The sequence below is a fragment of the Pinus tabuliformis genome, chromosome 4_1 (assembly GCF_031772625.1).
Source record: "Pinus tabuliformis cultivar Carrire ecotype Pingquan chromosome 4_1, CPIR1, whole genome shotgun sequence".
NCBI lineage: Eukaryota > Viridiplantae > Streptophyta > Pinopsida > Pinales > Pinaceae > Pinus > Pinus tabuliformis.
The window spans coordinates 559,983,000-559,993,696 of NC_142303.1; the positions used below are offsets into that span (position 1 = coordinate 559,983,000).

The 10,697-nt window shown below is 40.6% G+C and overlaps 1 pseudogene; it reads left to right on the forward strand.

The window, feature by feature from the left end:
• The first annotated feature begins 7,966 nt into the window (after positions 1-7,966).
• LOC149177082 (UDP-glycosyltransferase 72B1 pseudogene) lies at positions 7,967-9,823 on the forward strand (annotated as a pseudogene).
• The last annotated feature ends 874 nt before the right edge of the window (positions 9,824-10,697 follow it).

Here is a 10,697-nt window from a genome sequence, read left to right on the forward strand (position 1 = left end):
CAAAGGGGGAGCTCAATCAGATATTTCAGCAGGTACTCAGGGGGAGTATGGACAATGGAATGTATATCAAGGAAGAGAATATCTTGGTCCGCCCTTTGCCCTTGATGTCAAAGGGGGAGAGTGACTTGGTATGGTTGTTGCCATCAAGTCCAAAGGGGGAGATTGTTGGCATTATGATGCATGTGTTGTACTTGATGGCAACCCACTTGTAGAAGAACAACTCACTTATATATAACTAGATGAATCTACAGAAGAGATATCAGATGTGACATAATACATGGGATGCAGGACAGCTCAAAGGAATCAATTCAGATGTAATGAACAATGACAACTCGTTAAGATGACAGTTCTCAGTATGGTAAGTTAGCTTTGCCATCAAGTCCAAAGGGGGATATTGTTGGAATTATGATACAAGTGTTGTCCTTGATGGCAATTCACACAGATGACAGATCATAGTGCAGCAGGTCAGTAGCAAAGAATTGATGATCAGACTACAAAGAATGAAGAAAGAAAAGTATATATGCAGGTTCACTTTATACCAAGTCGTGTACACACGCAGTTCACTATATACCAAGTCGCGTATATACGCAGGTTCGCTATATACCAAGTAGTGTATACACGCAGGTTCACTATATACAAAGGCGCGCATACACGCAGGATTGCTGATCAAAAGTCGTGTATATGTATGCACGCATTTTCATGCATGGAAAGCGCGTACATGTGGGAAAGCTTATTTTTGGGCCCGTGGTATTTAGACCTATGGTTTTGGACCTTGGTATTGCATCTGAAGTGTTGAACCTAGGTATTAGGTCCCTAGTATTGGTTCTAAATGGTTTTGGACCATGGTATTGAGTAAGGCCTAAGACTATAAAAGGTGAAGAAGATCATTAGGCAAAGGGAGGGAGAAAGTCTTGAATATCTGATTAAGGATGAGATCCAGTATGCAGGTTATGGGTTCATGATGCTTTGCTTGATCTGAGCTAAGGAGGAATCTCACCGGTTGATGAAGAACAAGATCTAAGGATAGATTGGGATCAAATGGTTTGAAATGAATCATCTCTATATGGTTTGATTATGCTTATTCTAGATCTGTATACTGACGCATGTAATGTTCTGATCTAGGTATAACTTAAGTTTGAAATAGTTGCAACTCATGAATGAATATTTACAGATGTATACGTTGGTTGAATTTGATAAAAGCGCGTACATACGCAGGTTATATACATCTAAGTAGCGTATACCATATACACCATGATATTTGAAGTTATAGGTGGTTCTGGAAGTTGATGCAAAGTCTGAGTTCTGGTGACTGTTTACTGGTGTCAGTATTCAGATTGGTTGATTATGATTGATGGATGAGATCTATAATGGATCAGGATCATAATGATTTATCTTTATGTGATCTGATGGACTAGATCTGGTTGCTAACATGCGTATTATCCTTGTATATGTAATGATCTGGTTATGTGTGAAGTCAGGAAGTGCAGCGAAGACATAAGTAAGTAATTAATGACATATATGCTGGTTCGCTTTGGTGAAGTTGCATATACACGCTGGTTCCGCTCTTCCAAGTAGCATATGCACTCTGATGCATGATTTTTTTTAGATCTGAACATTGTTGCAGAGTTTTGTGTTCTACTATGTGTTCTGGTGATTGCAGTTTGTTGACAGGGTTTCAGTGATTCAGTATTGGGTGATTCAGAGATTGATGATGCTAGTGTTGATTGATTGTGTGCTTCAATGATATTGATGGGTCCAGTATGAAAATTGGATGAAATGTGGCCTTCAGATTATGATGATGTGTTCCATGAGTATCCAGTTTGAAAATTTATGAAACGTGGTACCTGGAGGAAGAAAAAGAAGATTGTAGCCTTCTGTAGGTTGGCACCTACGTACTAGTACATCAGCTAGTACAAGAGCTAAGGGGGTGGTAGCTCCCTTCTAGTAGCAGCTGGAAAACGAGTGATGGTTGGAGCATTCAATAGGCTGGCACCTACGTACTAGTAAAAGGTACAAGAGCTAAGGGGGTTGCAGCTCCCTTCCAAGAGAAGCTGGAAAACGAGAGAAGGTTGTAGCCTTCTACAGGTAGAAGCCTGTGTACTGGTATAAGACTGCACTAGTACAGAAATATTGTAAAAAGAAGTTTCTTATTAAAGAAAGATAGAGACGACTTGCAGCAGGTGGTTTTCACCCACATTGGGTTTCCACCTTACATCATGGTGTTCATGTGTGCTTCTTGTGTGTGATGATCTGTTCTGTTTACTGCTCCTGTTTACTGTTCATATGGTTAATAATGTTCTGATGCACTCATTAAGGATCGACTAACTGAATCATAAGTTTACTGGATATACGCTTGTTGCATTAAACACAGTTGCGTATACACGTGGTTTTCCTTAACTGAAGTAGCGTATATGAATATGAATATGGAAATGAAAAAGTTATATTGATTTGATAATACTGATTCACCCCCCCTCGTCAGTATTATTTCCAACAGTTACAGAGTCTAAAAGGAAGAACTCTGTAGGTGAAAGTTCCCCAAGGGCAGGTAAATGTTGTCTTATTTTGGTATTCCAGGGCAATCTGTATTTGGTTGTACCCACAAAACTTGTCTAAAAATGAGAAAACTTTCTTCCCGGATAAGGTATCAAGGACCTGGTCTATACATGGCAAGGGAAAATGATCCTTTTGAGTGGCTTTGTTGAGTTTTCTATAATCCACACAGACCCTCCACTTGTCATATGTTTTGTAGACAATGACAAGTGGAGATACCAACTAAATGTTAGAAATAGGGTAAATGAAATTGTCATTCAGGAGTTTCTACAATTCTTCTTTTACTACCTCCCTCAATTTAGGGTTCATGCGTTGCTGTGGTTGTCTCACTAGATTACAACCGTCCTTCAGATAGATGTGGTGGGTGCATAGGCTGGGATGGATACTGTTCATGTTTGTATAATCCCATGAAAACACCTTTTTGTATTTCTGTAACAGTTGTAACAACAATCTATTCTACTCAATAGTCAAACTTGGATTGACATTAAGATATTTTCCTGGTTCTATTTCAAGAGGATTGCTATTAATACTTGGAGCGGTTTTCATCTGTTCAAGGCTAAACTTTCTACAACATCCTCCTCCCCCTAGTTTTCAATGGAAGTAACATAAAGTGAATTACTAATGAAACCACTTATGATATCATCTTCCATTTCATCCTTAAAGTATTGTGCCTTCTTGAGGGTGAGAAGTGGTTGTGAGTGATGTGAATCAAGTTCAAATTCATCCCACAAGGGGTTTCCCAAAGTTGTATTTGGTTTTGCTGGGGGATAAAGGCTAAGATTCTTGGTGGCTTGGCCATCAGAAATCATCATGGACCCATACCTGCATCCTATGAATGCATATGCAGTGGCTAGCCATGGCCTTCCTAAAATTAAAGGATGCCCCCCAGGTTTGATTTAGTTTGTAAAATAATGAAATCAGCAGGATATCACCAAGAATCTACTGTAATCACTACGTCTTCTATCATTCCCTCAGGTTTGACACAGGACCTATCTGCTAGTTCCAATACTGTAGATGTGTGTCTTAGTCTGTGTAATCCTAAGGTGATGAAGAATTATTTCGTCATTACATTAATGGTTGCCCCTAAATCAATCAATGTATTGGTAATGGGCTTGCCATTGATGTAAACAGTGACAGTAGGATTCCTTAGATCATTGTATTTGGTTAAAAGGGGTTGATCAATCATCAATTCAGACAACTTTCCCATCACATGAATAGTAGCAGGGTCCTTAGGCTTCCTTCCAGGCTTTTTAACACACAAATCCCTTACTATTTTTGCATAGACAGGCACATCTCTGATAGCCTGTACTAGAGGGATCCGTATGTGTAAGTGTTTTAAGTGCTTGAGAAAATTTGATTCCAGGTGTGAAGTCATACTAGTTTCTGCTAGCCTTCGAGGATATGGAGGGTCCTTAGTTGTTATAGTCAAATCGGTTGTTACAAGTGTATCATCTTTACTCAGACTGGTTGTGACAGGAACGACAGTCCCATCTGAATTAGTTGTTATAGGTGTGACAACAACTTCAAAATCTGTACAACCCCACTTGGGTGACTCACACTCTTCTTCAGTTGTAACAGGGGAGAGTTTTGGGTGAACTACTTTCCCTAACCAAATATGGATTTCATTATACCCGACAGGAGTGATACAATAAGTCTGAAAGGTGGCAGAAGGTTCAATGTTCTGGGTTGCCTTATTGTTTGGGTTAGGGTTAGGTTGCATTGGTAATTGGGGTTGTATAGACGATGTAGAAACAGGTGCTTGAAGAGGTGGTAGTTGCAACTGCTGTTGTGTTGGTATTGCCGGAAGAACTGGTCCTAGGGAATTCCCTCTTCAATTTTGAGTCTAAGGATATGGTTACGATGGAGAGAATAAGAAAGGTGACGAGGAAGACCACTAATTCCAAGGTGAAGGATATTGTTTCGGAAGAGGGGCAGAGTACTGCCATGGAAATTGTTGAACATTATGTGTACTATTCCATCGATTGAAAGAAGAGAAATCTTGAGGCATACCTGGGGGTTGTGATTGCCATGGATTCCTGGATCCAATGAAATAGGAAGACTGAACCTCTTCGCTTGATTCCTTAAGCACATATTTCAATCTGGGAAGCTCTGGTAAATGACCTATGGAATGCTCTAGATCACAGATGTTGCACAGGGCGATGTTGTTTACCCTAAATTCCTTCCGGGAATGCTTGTCCTTTCACAATGGGTAGAACATGTCTAAAGCTGCATCAACATTGTTCTATGATTTCTTCACTTGTGCTGTCATTATTTGAGCAGACAGGGTACTAAGAAGATCAGTTTTAAGATTCTCGAACAAGTTCCCAATTTCCGCCCTGGTCACACCACCGTTTGCAGATTTCTGTATCCGGGTAGAGGCATCTCACACCCCGCTTCTCCCCTTCGATAATCCTCTAGAGAATCTAAAACAAAGATTTACTATCTCAGGAAATGGTTCCTGAGATATATCCCCTTTCCCTAATAGGTTCAGGGTATCGAGGCAGTCATCTCTCATACCCCGTATGAATATGGTCTTCAACATCTCTTGATCTAAGTTATTATGTTTAGATCTCTGCAAATTGTAATGGAATCGCTTCACATAATCCTCCAAGCTTTCTTCCTCCTTTTGTGTCATCTTGAATATTTCTTCCCGCAAGTCCCTGGTTCTGCAATAATCCTGATACTTAGATAGAAATGTTTCTTTCATGTCGCTCCATGTTTGAATGGTAGCAGAGGCTAATCCCATGAACCATCTCAATGTTGCTCCTTTTAGAGTAGCAGGGAATAATTTTAGCTTTTGAGCATCTAAAAAATAATCATAGCTCCTGCACAAGACATCAAATTCAAACAAGAAGGTGTCAGGATCTTCTTCAATCATCCCTTGGAAGGATGGAAGAGATGATAAAGGAATATTTTTCATGGGAGATTCACCTCTGATATCCCATATTGGAAACTCAAAGTTGGTGATGGTGGCATCTGTTTTAGTGTTGTTGTCATTATTATCCCCCAATGTTGATCCTCCCGATCCTTGCTATGACAGGTCTTCTCCAGATCGTCTTGGTGACTATCTTGTGGTTGAAGATTTGTTAATTGATAGCTCAGGATACTTTGGGGCTAGCTGTTTAACGACGCTTCCCGAATCGGGAAGTTGATAAGTCAATGAATACTTTCCTGCCTCAGGCTCTTGGTGTTCCCCACTAGTTTCCTCTTGACCCTCAGTCCGAACGTCCTAATCACTAGCCTTCCACTGCTGCTCTTCATTTGGATACTTAGTTTCTACAGTGGTTATACTAGTTCTAGTATGATATGGTCCGGAGATAGAGGAACCAGATGCTTTTGTTCTTATTATGGGAGTAACAACTCTTTGTGGCCCAGTTTTCCTTGCGTCCCTCTGAGAATTTGACTGTTCTTTTTCTTCTTTTGAGATCAGCTCATGAATAAATGTTTTCCTCCCCATATCTGCGCTCTTCTTATTTCTTTTATGACTCGTTTTTCCTATGACTTGTTAGAGTGGTTGCAAATTGAGATTTCTATTATTCCTACACTTTACACATGGACCCTAGACGTATTTATTCAAATCCTAAGTGTCTCAACTTATATAGTGTTGAGCCCACTCAAGTATATTAAAGCGATGCGGAGGTTCTTAACTTTCCTCTTAGCACCCCGCACCTATAAAGCTAAGAGTACATCTAAAGAATCAAGAAATTCAGACAACCTAAGTGTCCTAATGACCACAAGGGTGAGCCCACCCAGGTATATTAGAGCGATGCACAGGTTCTTACCTCTCGCCTTACCACCCGGCGCCTATGCACTTGAAACACTCTATTGACAAACACACAGATGATTGCATTGTCGACTGCCTTCCCCGGTGTTGATAGTGCTGGACCTGCCAACATGTCAAGAGGATATCCTTGATAAGAAGTCCCAATTAGACCTTAGACCGTTTGGTGTAGGAGTACTAGCAGTGAATAATAAACCTAAGAGATTAATACTAAAACCCCAAGGGATTATGAACCCAAGGGAATAATATAATATTAAACCCAGGGGACTAATATTATAAACTCAAGGTATAAAAGCCCAAAGATAATTATTAAAAATACTAAAATAAACATGGTTGAGCACAATTGATTTTCATATCGAGACAATCCTTGTCACAATGCGACATTGGACCATTGTTGACCATGATTCAACATGGCTCATTATGGTTGCCCATTGTTAAATAATATTAAACCCTAGGAATATGAACTCTTAGATCAATAAACCCAAGTTATTGATATTATAAACCCAAGGGAATAATAAACCTAAGAGATAAAAATTATAAACCCAAGGTATATAAACCCTAACATGAATATTATAAACACTAAAATAAACATAGTTGACCATGGTTGATTTCCATATCCATATGGTTTGACCATGTTTGCGATGATTGACCATGGTTGACCATGTTTAATATTATAAACCCAATGGACTGGTATTATAAACTCAAGGGAATAATATACCCAAGGGATTAATACTAAAACCCCAAGGGATTATGAACCCGAGAGAATAATATTAAACTGAAGGGACTAATATTATAAAATGAATGTATATAAACCATAAGATAAATGTTATAAACATTAAAATAAACATGATTGACCATGGTTGATTTTCAAATTGAGACAATCCTTATCACAATGTCATGTTGGACCATAGTTGACCATGGTTGATTTTCATATCAAGACAATTTTTGTCACAATGCGATGTTGGGCCATGGTTCATCATGATTAATTTTCATATCGAGACAATCTTTGTCACACTATGGCATTCGAACATGTTTGACCATGATTGACTATGTTTGATTCTATAAAACATGGTTAACTATGATCAACCATAGTTGTCCATAAATTTATCCAATCCGTCTTCTTTCCTAGTCAACTGAACAATATAATATAATACGCTCAATGCATGATACGCGTTGTTTCACCGGAAATTGATAAAAATATTCATGAAAAGACATGAGAAACTTAACATTACAATATAATCCGTTCGCTAAACCATGCACATTGTTTCACAGTAAATTAATATAAATAATGCCAAAAACAAAATCTTGTGAAGAGTTAGACTACACTGGAAATTTTAGTTTATGAAGAACATATGATATAATATGTTTACCAAATACTGACCCTTTGGATCTTAATGTATTTATTAAGGTTTTGGAGCGATCGTGTACAGCGTGATGTGGAAGAAGCGTTCACGTAACGAATTCGAATTTTCAACTGCCACCTACACAGTTTTGTTTTGCAACGAGCTTACGCAAGCTATGAGCTTGCACTCCACAATGGCTATGAGCTTATGGCAAGGTATGAGCTTGCATTCCACAATACGGTGCCGTGCATAACTTGATGTCTACTCAGCAGACAATGGAAAGGCATGGTCCATTAACATATTGGGCCGGCGGCGGGCACAATAAAATGATATGCCGGGAGTAGGATACGTACCACAAACATATCATCTTGCTCCCTATTGTTTGAGGGAGCACTGATTTACACTGAACAGCCATGGGAACCCCAAAGCCTCACGTAGCTATTTTTCCTGGCGCGGGAATGGGCCATCTCATCCCTGTCGCAGAGCTCACCAGGCACCTCTCCGCCACCCATGGACTCTCCATCACCCTTATCACCTGCAAATGGATGTTCTCCCCTCGCCTCATGGATGCTTATTCCAAGTCCATGGCGTCCTCCGGTCTCGACATCAATTTCATCCAGTTGCCGGAGGAGGAGATCGAAGGCGCACAACATATGAAAACCGAAACTTACTTATCTAAGCTTTTTGAAAAATCCAAAGGATCAGTGGAAAATGCTCTCAGATCCCTCCTCCACTCTGCCTCTCCCCTCTCTGCTTTCATCACTGATTTTTTCTGCTCCACTATGCTCGATGTGACCGCCGAGCTCCGCATACCCACATACGTATTCTTCACTTCCCCTGCGTCTGTGCTTTCAGTCCTGTTATCTCTTCCAAAGCTCGTCTCGGAGATTCCAATTTCGTTTAAAGACATGGATTTTCCAATAGAGGTACCGGGCACTCTGCCGATCCCTGGCAGAGATATGCTGACTCCCCTTCAGGACAGGTCTGATGAAGGCTTTCACTGGTTCTACCGCCATTCCTCGCGTCTGTGGGAAGCGACGGGCATTTTGATCAACACCTTCGAGGAACTGGAGCCTGAAGCTATCAAAGCTCTGGTGGCAGGAAAGATATGTAATCCGACGGATATTGATCGAATGCCCCGCTTTTATCCAGTTGGGCCGCTCATATCATCGTCGCCACTTGAACACAATGACAAACCTGTCGAAGATGGAGGGGCGGATTGCCTCAAGTGGTTAGATAAGCAACCGCCTTCGTCGGTTCTCTTCGTTTCCTTCGGAAGCGGAACCGGTCTCCCAAGGGCTCAGGTGATCGAACTCGCCTTGGGATTGGAAGCAAGTGGCCATCGCTTCCTGTGGGTGCTGCGCAGTCCGTCGAGCAGCTTTCTGTCTATCGAGGAAACAGAGATTTCTCAACTGTTACCCGAGGGATTCGAGAGCCGAACCCAGGACCGAGGACTTGTTGTTGCTTCATGGGCGCCTCAGATTCCTGTTCTCTCTCACCCATCCACCGGCGGTTTCCTTTCTCACTGCGGCTGGAATTCCACACTGGAGAGCATCTCACATGGAGTGCCCATGATCTGTTGGCCTCTCTTTGCCGAACAGAGGATGAACAGGCTTCTATTGGTTGATGAGTTTAAAGTGGGAATCCCAGCAAAGATGGAAAGCGATGATTTCGTAAAGAGAGGAGAAGTGGAGAGAGTTGTTAGGGAGTTGATGGAAGGAGAAGGCGGGATGAGGGTAAGGGCGAGAGTGAAAGAATTGAAGGAGGCGGCCGTGAGTGCGTTGAAAGAAGGGGGTTCTTCGTACAAAGCCATGGCCGCTGCAGTGTCTGAGTGGGCAATGAGCGCAGCAAACTCATGAGCCACAGCACCCAAAACATGACTTCCATTCGGGACGAACAACCTCTAGATAGGAATTCTGTATGTCGATGGTTATCATCCATTCAAATGTAACACCTTGCCTTTCATATTACGGTAGTTTTATTTCACTTAGATTAGATTTAAAAAATGGAAATGGAGGGAAAAAATGTTTCACGCCACCACATAAAGGCCACAGACGGAGCGAGCTGTGAACCCATGGCAAATCAGTGGTGCTATGCTGTTTTTTTATGTTTTCATATTTCATATTATGACTAGTTTTCCATTTTTATATGATTGTTTGTCACGTATATATATTTTGGCTTAGCAATGTACTCATCATTCCCCGTTTGTTTTAAAACAAGATTTTTTCAATATCCCCTGCTCTGGTTAGTGAAAACCATGCTTGGAATTAAATTTTCTAGTTTCTGTTACTTGTTATGGCATATACTTGACATCACTGTTTGATTTTAGAGTGTAAATTCTGTAGCAGAAGCTGAATCATATTGATGATTTCAGGACAGTGACAGCCATCCAATATTAAAGATAGTAAATCTCAGGAGTTTGCTCGCTTATAGTCTTTGATTGTAGAGGATTTGAACCCGTGGATTTTTATTTCAAAGATGGAAGGATGGGTCGCAGAGTCTCTTCCTGAACCCTTTGAATGTTCTCCGTATCTTTTGAAATTTCTGAATTTGATATTTTATTCTTTATTTTATGAAATATTTGTCTTTGTACAAAAACAACAATCTGCAGCTCCTCCTCTAATCCTGTTTCAAGATTTTTAGTTTCAAGCCCCTCTGTTTCTTGAATTTTAGCATTGAAAACTTCCACCATGTTAAACCAATCACAGTCCATGTTTTACAATCCTTTCCTTCTCATGATATTTATGGTTCTTATTGCATTTATGCTCTACTCCAAGTGACCTTCCCCTAGATCTTTGCTGTTGCAATTTTTGGGATTGTGGATCATTTAAAACTACGTCCATAGCTTCCCAATGGATTGAAAAATTGGCATGAAGTTGATATCTCTGGTTTGTATCACCATTCTCCTTACCTAACTGCTCAGATTTTGCATACCAATATTGTGATTGGGAGGGAGATCACACATACTCAAGGCTCTATCACATATGGCAACTGTATTATCTTCGTCCTCTAGATTGCGGGGC